This window comes from Pinus tabuliformis, chromosome 5_2, assembly GCF_031772625.1.
Source record: "Pinus tabuliformis cultivar Carrire ecotype Pingquan chromosome 5_2, CPIR1, whole genome shotgun sequence".
Classification (NCBI taxonomy): domain Eukaryota; kingdom Viridiplantae; phylum Streptophyta; class Pinopsida; order Pinales; family Pinaceae; genus Pinus; species Pinus tabuliformis.
The window spans coordinates 1,096,366,010-1,096,376,382 of NC_142306.1; positions in this window are offsets into that span (position 1 = coordinate 1,096,366,010).

Here is a 10,373-nt window from a genome sequence, read left to right on the forward strand (position 1 = left end):
ACACGAGATAAGAACCATCCTCGAAATCCACCGTATTTACAGTATTTGATAGAAAATCAAAAACTGATGGATGATTAAGGTTGCTAGAATAATCTTCGTGTTAATCCGGAAGATGAGAGCGATGGTGGTAATCTTCCCATGGTGCCTCTCCTATCATCATTGATTGAATGATTCCTTCGTCTGTAGAATGTACATGCGACCAAGGATCTGAAGAGGTGCCATATTCCTTAGACCTATCTATCCAAACACTCGATGAGCGTTGATTTGGGTTTGCCGTCCAAGCCAAGAAAATTGATTGCTACAATATTTCTAAAATGGCGATGATCCATGCTGACAAAATGTTTAGGAATCTTCTGAATCCATTAGATATAGAAGATTTCATATTGCAGGTTTCCACTGTGGCCACTTCCGTCAGATTACTTTGAGGTGGTAGGGAAAAAGTACCCATTAAGGCAGGGTCTTTTCGGAGGCCTCCTCTAATATTTTGAAGTGAATGATTGCTTCCATGGATCATTGGAATGCTTCCTGTAACTTGTGAACTTTTGGGGAGAAATGTTTGTTGGTCGACGATTGTAATTCTTCCTTGGAAGGGAAATGTAATCTTCCTAAAGTAGGTCGACACAACTACGGCCATGGCATATATTCAGGGCCTTGCCAGTAGGATGTTGTAATCGAGGTTTCCGTCGATTACTTCGACATCAATTTCTACTATTTTGCCCCCCAGTTCAACTTGCAAGTTACTTAAAATCCCGTATGGAGTGTATGATCGTCTATCAAATGCTTTTAACGTTGTTGACGATCTCGACAAGGGTGGTGAGCCTAAAATTTTCCAGCAACTTATCGACATAATACATGTAGATTCCCCCTCATCAATAATTGTTTGATGAATAGTTTTGTTGAGGGCTTTCACTTGAATAAGGAAAGCTAGTTGAGCTGGTAACTGAGGGTCATATCCTTTATGATCAAAGGCCACAAGATTGGAATCCATTTTGTCAATCCCACCTATTGCTGATAATAAAGCTTGCTTTTGGGAGGGGAAATTTTGCGGTACCTCAAGTGTCGACATAGCGGATGGTGATTGAGCCAGGTCCTCTACTATATTATAATTTTATGCTACTTTTGCACGAGGATTAAATGTCGATTTGTGTACTACTCCCTTTGGCGACTTTATCATTGGTCCAGGAGTGATGGGTGGCACAACTTCAGTTGAAGTTGTTGTCGAACTACTAGGTTGATCTTTATCCTTGTTGTTCGACAGCTGTGGATTCCCGTAATCTTTATTCCTTGTCGTTATCAAAGCATCATTTTGCTGTTTCGAAACCGAAAACATAAGCACTAGGGATCGGGAAGCATTTTGATTAGCAACCAGTTTGGTTCCCAGGTTTGGAAACGGATCAGTCAATACCGCTGAGGTTCTTGAACTCTTAAAGAGTTTCTTAACTTCAGCTTTATGTGGACAATCTCTCGTCCTATGATCCTCATCGCATATCTTGTTATAGACAATTTTGTGCCTTGCAGCATCAGGCATGAATTGTCAATAATCCAAGGGATCCAAAGTCCCTAAACATGATGTTCCTACCCCTAGAGGAACAAGGTTAGCAAACCAACAGCTCTCAGATCGGTTCTCCACCTGAAAACACTCAAAAACAAGCAATCCTGAAATCAAAGCAGGTGCTCCACTAGGCTTCTGTGCTGAAACTCAACTCCTCCATGGTGTACCTGCGTTGCAAAGCAGGTAGAACAAAGGCCACCTGCGCTGAGCGAGATGGGACAAGTGGCACACTGAGTCATTGCTCTGGAATCTTCCAAAAATGACACTTGGATCAGGGATTTCGCCTTGTGATGAGTCAGAGGCTCTGTTTCTCCAAGTGGAAGCAAGGTTCTCCAAGTGGACTCAAGAACTGAAGATCAACTGAAGAGAGAGAGGACAAAAGGCAGCTACACATCAGTTGCAAGCTGACTCATCCTTTCTCAATTCATCTATATATTGAGCTCTCTCCTATGAGCTCAGGAGGCTGGAATTTTGTGCAAAGTAATGATATGCTGTTGGTTTCACTATAGAACTATTGGGTGATTGCTTGAAGGAGGTGAAGAGGAGAAATTCTTTCTGCTGGGAGGTGTTGCTGGATTGGGGCCTTCAATGGTTGTAACACTCTCAGAACTTTACTTCTTCCATTAATAAAAGCTATTGAGGTTCTTCTATATGCACTTGTTTCAATGATGTATTGTGATAATTGTATATTTGATTTATGCTAATCCTTGAATCAGTTATGATTGCATGCTTCTTGTAGTTTCCTTCTTTGTTATTTTGCAGGATCTCATTGTAGCTGGGCCAGCAAAAGAGCAAGGAGCTAGGAGCAAGCAGCGAAGAGAAGAGTTTGGATTCGACATTAAGCGCAAGGCAACGGTTAGTGCATTTCTTCATTCTCTCTTGCTTTCATAAAGAAGTAAACCTTAAGTAGTTTTCTTTACAGTTGTTGCTGAGGTACTATCACCCTTAGAGTGGGATAGGGTCATCCGAATTGGATACTTTTCCCTACAACAAACTGGTGACTCCGCTGGGGATCGTATCTGTTTGATTGTTTGTAGTATTTTGCTATTCATTTCCTGAACAAAAGAGTACCAAATCGAAAAGCTTTTGACTATATCAAAAGTGAAGTAGAGGGCAGCTACTCTAGCTCATTTCTGAGCATGTTCATGATTTGAAGAGCTGATCTACAAGGATCCTTGTAAGCTCTTAGTGATATATTTTCATCTTCCTTGTCATCCCTTAGTGTGTGCTTGACTGATAGCTTCTGATTTGAGCAAAAACTGTGAATTTTTGAGAAAATTGTGACCCGGAAACTGAGAAAACGCAACTTTCGTTTTCCAAAGCAGGTAGTACACAGGCTACCTGCTTTGCAACGCAGGTCCCGAAGGGGCTACTTGCGCTGAGAGCCAGATTGGCTGTGCAGCACCTGCGTTGGCCCAATTTTGCCTTGTGCATTTGGGGTTTCCTCCCTTTTTCTTGCATGTTTTCACTATAGATTTTGCAGCCAGTTACCAGTCTTGTACCTGTTCTGAAACCAACCTTACTTGCCATCATTCCACCTCTGTTATATAACGAAATTTTACTTGTTCTTTTGTATTTCTTACATCATTTACAATTTCCCATAACGAAAGTGAACTAGTCTTGCTTTGGCCTCTTAGATCTGAACCTGTGTTAGGCATTTTGCTGGTCTAAAGAGTTAGCTTGTTTGTTGTCCATAGCTGATTAGTCTTTTTACTTTCGTCATTATGGTTTGATTTCATGTATTTCCAGTGATTAAACAAGTAAATCTTAAGGTGTCTTTTGATTTTGGACAAGCTTGTTTGTTTTCGCTTTAAATCGAAATCAAAGTTATATAACAACTTTCTTTTTGTAATACATCAACATTAAGAAAGGGAAAAGAAAATACATGCATTGTGCATTTTGCATTTGACTGTTTGCATGCTGATTTAGGAAATTTTGCATTAGTGTGTGCTCTATGATCTGTGTGAAAAGATTTGCCTTTCTTCTCCTCAGTAGTTAAGATTTTCAAAGTTGAAAGATTGAAAAGTTTGCTTCTCATCTTAGACTGCATTCAGGAATTTGTTACATACATCTCGTGGTGATCCTTAAAGGCAAACTTCTAAACAAGATCAACATTAAAATAAATTCAATTTACATAACAACGCTTTGTAACATAACGCAAACACATAGAGGTCTAGGTAGAGACGTGTTCTGGCGTCGTTAAACATAGTGACTGTCGATCTCTACGAAGGTGGGTGATTCCTCCTGAGAGTCGGTGGCACTAATACGGACTTGTGCTCCCACGTACCGTCGCGTATATATTGGGAGAGCCCTATAGGAACAAAGCCTTTATCCATAGGAAGCCGTGTCGGCCGCCCTACTGATCGCGATGCAGTGAACACAGCATTCACGAAGATCGACCACCCGTACCGTAAAACGTATTCTGTGGTTTCGCGAAAAGTTTGGCACACCCTCTGCCTAGAACTCCAGAGTAGTTTCTTTTGGCCTTTTTCAAACTCTATAACTGAAAAAGTCCATCCGAGCATTTGTCACTTCGGGCTCGTTAAAACATCGAAGGAGACTAGAGTCATCTTTAGCTTTTTCTCGACTCTTAAAACATGAAAAAAGCAAAGTTGTGTCTAAAGCGTCGTTAATAAAATTTATTTTAATCGGAACATAATCACCTGTTATTCCCACGTTGATCTTTCAGTTGAAAAGTATGGAGCCCACCAACCAAGGAAGTCACCTTGGTGGAAGTCCCAATCCCTTCTCCTCTTGGGGAGATGTTGGTGCGCCTCATATGGCCACATTTTCACTTCCAGGATTGACAATTGGCCTACCTATATGGCTCTTTTCAACTAATGTAGTTCAGATCACCACTAATCCTGAGCAGTCGAATCAACAGTCAGACCAGTCTAGAGCTACCCACCAGCCTTCCACTTCTTACAATTCTTCCTCTGATCCTTCATCTTCGCAACGTAGAGCCGGAAAAAGTCAGCCTCCCATGGAGAAGAAGGAGAAGAAGAAGAAAGAAAAGAAGCAGAAGGAGCCTAAGGCGAAGGCGACTGGGGGCAAGCAAAAGACATCTGACAAAAATCCACACACTGCACCGACCGGGCCTAAATCACCATGTGTCATTTGCGAAGGGACCCACTTCCACCGTGACTGTCCTTGTATTCCCCGGATACTAAGGGACTGGTCCCCCAGGTTGCACAATCCGGTAGCATCAACCTCTGACAGACATGTTGATTGCATTCCGTCAACTAGCGAGAGTGAAGGACAAAAAGGGAGACCAAGATCACCCTGCAGACTGTGTGAAGGCGATCACACCATCCACCGTTGTCCATTCTTAGATGAGGCAAAGAGAGTTTTGGAAGATCGTCCGGTTTCACCATTACGACTTCCTCCTGGATACCAAAAACTCGTGCCAAGTCCCTCGATAGTTGAAAATCCAGCTGGCCCGATCAAGTGGTCAGCTGAAGTGTCGGTCATTGAGAATGAACCTACTGAATCCAGACCAGACGAAAGTCTAAAGGTCGAAACGGCAGTTGACCCGGTTCTTCCTTCAGAGGTTTCATCCTCAAATGACACCGTCGTTGAAGATTCATCTTCAAATGACACCCTCACTGAAGAGAACAAGGATGACACCATCCAGATTCTTTTCATCAACACAGACTCTGATGAGCATCAGGGCAACGCGCCCATTCCTTTATCGCAGGAAGGAACCTCGTCAGGGTCGTATCCGGCCGTGTATTCGGTCCCACCACCAAGCAACCTGGTTGTGTCCTTTGATTGGAATCAACTAGGCAGACCCCGGTTACCAGCCAGTATCCCATTCAGAATCATCGTCCAAATCTACAGAATGGTGATGGCTGGAACTATCATTGATGAAGGGGCATCTGTGAGTATCCTTTCCTCTATTGCTTGGAAAGCACTGGGTTCCCCGGCGCTTTTACCTGAGATAAGAAATCTATCAGGTTTTGATAAAGGAACCAGTCGCCCGTTAGGGATTCTCCCCAATGTTCCCGTTACATTGAAGGGGAAGACAGTTCATATGAACGTCATGGTCGTCCAGGGACCCTTGGTGTATAACTTACTCCTTGGACGAGACTATATATATTGCATGGAGGCGATAGTGTCCTCACTCTTCAGAGTTATGTGCTTTCCGCACGAAGAAAGAATGGTCAAGCTCGTAGACCAACTTTCATTTCCAGGATCACGCATCGCAAATAGTCAAATACCATCCCTTAACGGTTTATTCACTCAAGGAATGCCTCCACCCCCGGTTCTACTTCCCGATGAATGCGAGTGATTCGGAAAGATGTAACTGGGACCCAGGGGGCATGCACCCTGGCCTGCCTTGGGCAGAGGAAACCTTGGGTATAAAGTTAATTTCCGCAGAAGAATTGGACTAGTCCATACCCCGTCCGAAAGAAGGAAGAGAGGGTTGTTCTAGGATAAAGTTCTTTTGTCAAAGTTATGTGAGTGAGATAATCAGCTTCTCGCTCCCTTTATCTAAAAAGTAGGCTCTCCTGAGGAAGGAGATCCATTTGTGGCGGCAAGTAGCCACCATCTTTGAAGGCAAGCCTCACCCATTAAAACATATGTTTTGAAGGATAAGTAGGGGCAGCCTCCAAAGAAAGAGATGAAATTGCTGCAACAAGTAGTCACCATCCTTAGCAACCTAATGATAGACATCGCCAGGAAAAAGAGTTTAGTTTGCGGCAGCGAACAGAACCATTTTTCGGATAGTAAGAAAGAGGCAGCGCCTTGAAATTATACTTTATACCTGGGGGCATGCGAACCTTTTGGAGTGCAAGCACGGGACGACTATTTATTTTTTAAATTTTTAGGTCCTCCCTTTAAACCTGTAGGTCTAACCCTTTAAACTCGTAGGATTAGCCGTTTCCAGCTTGCACAAAGAAAGGATGTGGGGCAAAAGTTAAAACTTGCCAAATAGGAGCATAGCTTCGTGAGATAAAGCTCCTTAAAAAATAGCTATCTCACCTGAGGCGTTTCTTGTATTATGACTGGTATATTCGAGCAGTTTTAGCACACAGTTCATGCTCGTTAAAAAATAAACGCAAGATCCGAGCAGTTTTAGCACATAGTTCATGCTCGTTAAAAAATAAACATAAGTTGTGAGCAATCTTCCCCTAGAGTTCAAGCTCACCCAGAAAAAATGAACCGGTAAATAACCTTGGTAAATGTAACCTTTGACAGCCATATTAAAGCCCTTGGTCGTGTTCTTGCAGTCTCACCTCCATCCGTTCATTTGGCCATGTCACACGGAATTGGTCAAGGGTGCGGACACGGCTGACCTTCCTAGAAGTCTAAGACGTTCTAATGACAAACAAGACAAAATGGAGTGATCTTTCTCTAAATACACCTTTTACAACATGAAAGCTACAAGTGTTTAGGCTTACCTTATTCCAAAACGCTGTTGTTGAAGTCCGTTCTTGACGATCCGGATGAGCTCCTCCTTCAAGTCAATTCCTGCAACCACAAACAATCAAACAATTACCAAGCACTTGCATTTCATATAATAAAACATATATTCAACATGCAGACCAAGGAACACATGAAATAACTCATTAACACAAGCTATTGAGAAAAATAAACCAGTTTGTATTAATAACGAAACAAAGAAACTCTTACAACCTGGCCTTGGTGTTGTGCAAGTTCCTCCCAGGGTCCATCAAGGGTTTTTCCTCTACTTTGACAAAGCTCACCCTCTCCCAAGTAGAATCAAGTGAAGACAATCTCTCCTCACAAAGGCTCTAATGGAAGACCTAAATCCTGCAGCATTTACCCAAAGAAAATGTATAGCTCCAACCTCTTCTCCTTCTGGCTCAATGTCTTTATTTATAGTGCTGTAAAGAGGTTATTCAGGTCCACCATCAATGGGATAATCCCCCTCTTTGGGTGGGATAGCTCCCTTATTGATGGGATAAGTTCCCCCTTAATAGAGATACATGAACCAACTGGAGGCGCATCCATTTCATCAAACCGACCTCTAGAAAGTTCTAGAAGTAACCACAAGTAACTTTTTTAAGATGAAACTCGCGCATTTTGCCTTTTACAGAGGGACGCACATGTCCCTTAACATACAGAGCGTCCAAGGACGCACCTTTTGTGAACATGGTCAGCGTCCCCGCAGGTAAGGCTAGAGAGAACCTGCGACCCCAGAGATAAACATATTTTTTACAAGACTTTCTCTCTTCTTTGAGTTTGAGATGGATAACAGAGGCATAAGACTTGCCTAAGAGGGTAGCATGACTGTTGATTTGAGCCATACTAACTGTAAGTGGTCATGGTGACATTTTTTAGTGTAACAGATTGCCCCCTAAAGTGCGAAGCCTGGAATAGAGTAGGGTTTTGTAATTCTAGGAAGGGTGAAGCGCTTTATCATTTCAAGGATTGTCTTGTGGATGGCCTGGTTGGAACCTGCAATTTTCAACACAAAATACATGGATAAGATTATATCATCACTGAGGTAGGCATTCCCATACTCAGATTCAAAACTTTAAGTAATGGACTAACTATTCTGATACAGGAATGATCTTGCAGTACATCATTTTTATAGACTTTTGTAGACACAGTATGGACGCAGCCATCTGTTTATGATTAGTCTACATAGATAATGAATACAAAACTCCTCGCAGCCTGGATGGTAGAAACTAGATCCAGGGTCTTCACTTCTACTTCCCGAATTGGTACGATTCTAGCCATGTGATTAAATGATTCGATGTCGAACATGTTAGAAACCACTTGATTACCAGTCGATGATGTAAATTGTTAACAAGCGTGAGAGAGACCACCAGTAATGTCAATGGTTCTCAAAGTACCAAGCACAACCCGTGAAATGTGAATAGATGTTTTGATGTCGAACACTTCACGGAATCCTTTGATCGAAAGTCAATGATGTAAACTGTCGTCAAAGGCGAGAAACCTGCCATTGATGCATGCAGACTTCAAGGTACTGTCGATTCCTAAGTCATCTTTCTAGATAATGTGTCGATGTCGATAGAAAGCGACCCGTTGCAGGCAAGCCCGCAACGCGAAATCATTGTTCAAGTTGAAGAAATGTTGCTGTAAGGACTGACTCAGGGATGGTCAAATGGATGACAAGTATTTTGCAGATGAAAGTTTTGCTTGCAGACCTCTTGAACACATAACGACACGACAGATGGCTTGGTGACGAATAACTCAAAGTTAATCCCCGAAACCCAGTTAAAGACTTTCAAAGTGATTTGATCAACTGTGAGGTAAAAGATTTCCCAACCCAGGTGAATGAAAAGTGTCGTGTTCAAGAGCGGTAATAAAGTTTCATTTGAGACAAAAGGTAACAAACAGGTTCATTCTTCTCTCTTTTCCCCCACCATTTCTGGCAAGTACCTCTTTATTTTTAACAAGCTTGAGGAGGATAACATATGCTTGATTATAAGCTCATCCTTCGGACGAGTCCAACCTAGTTTAAATTCGAACCCTAGGAAGGAGTGGTTCGTTCCTGTTTGTAATTGAACAGGTCCTTTACTGTAAAAGTTTAACGAGCCCAGTATAGGAGAAACTCGGCGTTTTTCAATTTTAGAGAGTCTGAAAAAACAAAAGGAGACTCCATGTTGAACTTTTTCGTATATTTGTGTCCCTCAAGCCCGAAAAAGTATAAAATAATACCTGGGGGAACCGCTTGATCTTGCGACCAAGGAGTACTTTCATAATAGTTTCGTTGACCTGAAAAGTAAAAAGCGATCAAGGACACGTCGTTTTATTTCCTTATCGAGTTTGAAACGACAAAAACCCGGCAATCTTTTCCTGATTTTGCGGTCAGAAAAGAGCTAAAAGGGGACCGTCTTTTAATTCCGTTTTAACGAGTGTAAAAGAAACGCTCGACAATCTTTTCATGTTTTAAGAGTCTGAAAAGGGTTTAAAAGAGAACTCCAAGGTTTCATTTTTTCGTAAGTTTTAACGAGTTCGAAAAAATGATAAAAATGTACTCATATAGCCGACTTTCAATTTAATTTACGAGCAGGAAAAGATGGAAAGAACTCGGCATTTTCATTTGTTTTACGAGAATGAAAGATAGCAAAATAACCTCGGTATTTTCATGAGTTTAACAAGTCTTGAAAATAACTGAAATTGACTCGAGATAGGTTTCATTTTTACAAAAGCTTGAAATAGAGAAAAACTATGCTTCAGAGTAGTTTCATTTTTACACAAGCTTGAAACAGAGATAAAACTGTGCTTGATGCCCCCTAAGCATAACTGCTAGAGTGCATGCCCCCCTAGCTTCATTTCATTCAACTAAGGTGGATGAAATGAAGGTTCAAGAACAAGATCATTTGAAAGACTCGACCTAAAACTGTAAGAAAATTATGCAAAAACTGAAATAACTAACCTAAACGTACAACCTAACATCTATGAGGTCTAGTCAAACTCTCGACTCAATTAGAGGAGGATTTGTTTCATTTTTTAACGAGCTTGACACAGGAAAAGAACTATGCTCGGATTCAGTTTCATGTTTATGCAAGCTTGAAACGAAAAACTATGCTTGTTATAAGTTCACATGCCCCCAGCATAAAGATGCAAACCAAGGTACATGCCCCCCAAGCTTCATTGCATTCAATGAGGTGGATGGAATGAAGCTTTACTTTCAAGATCTTGGAAAGAATTGTGGGAGTTGTTTCATTTTTTAGTGAGCTTGACACAAGACAAGGAACTATGCTCATAACTACTCTCTACAATCTACCTAACAAAAACTTAACTCTAAAAACCTTGATTCATTTTTTAACGAGCTTGACACAAGACAAGGAACTATGCTCAAAAAGTTCGCATGCCCCCA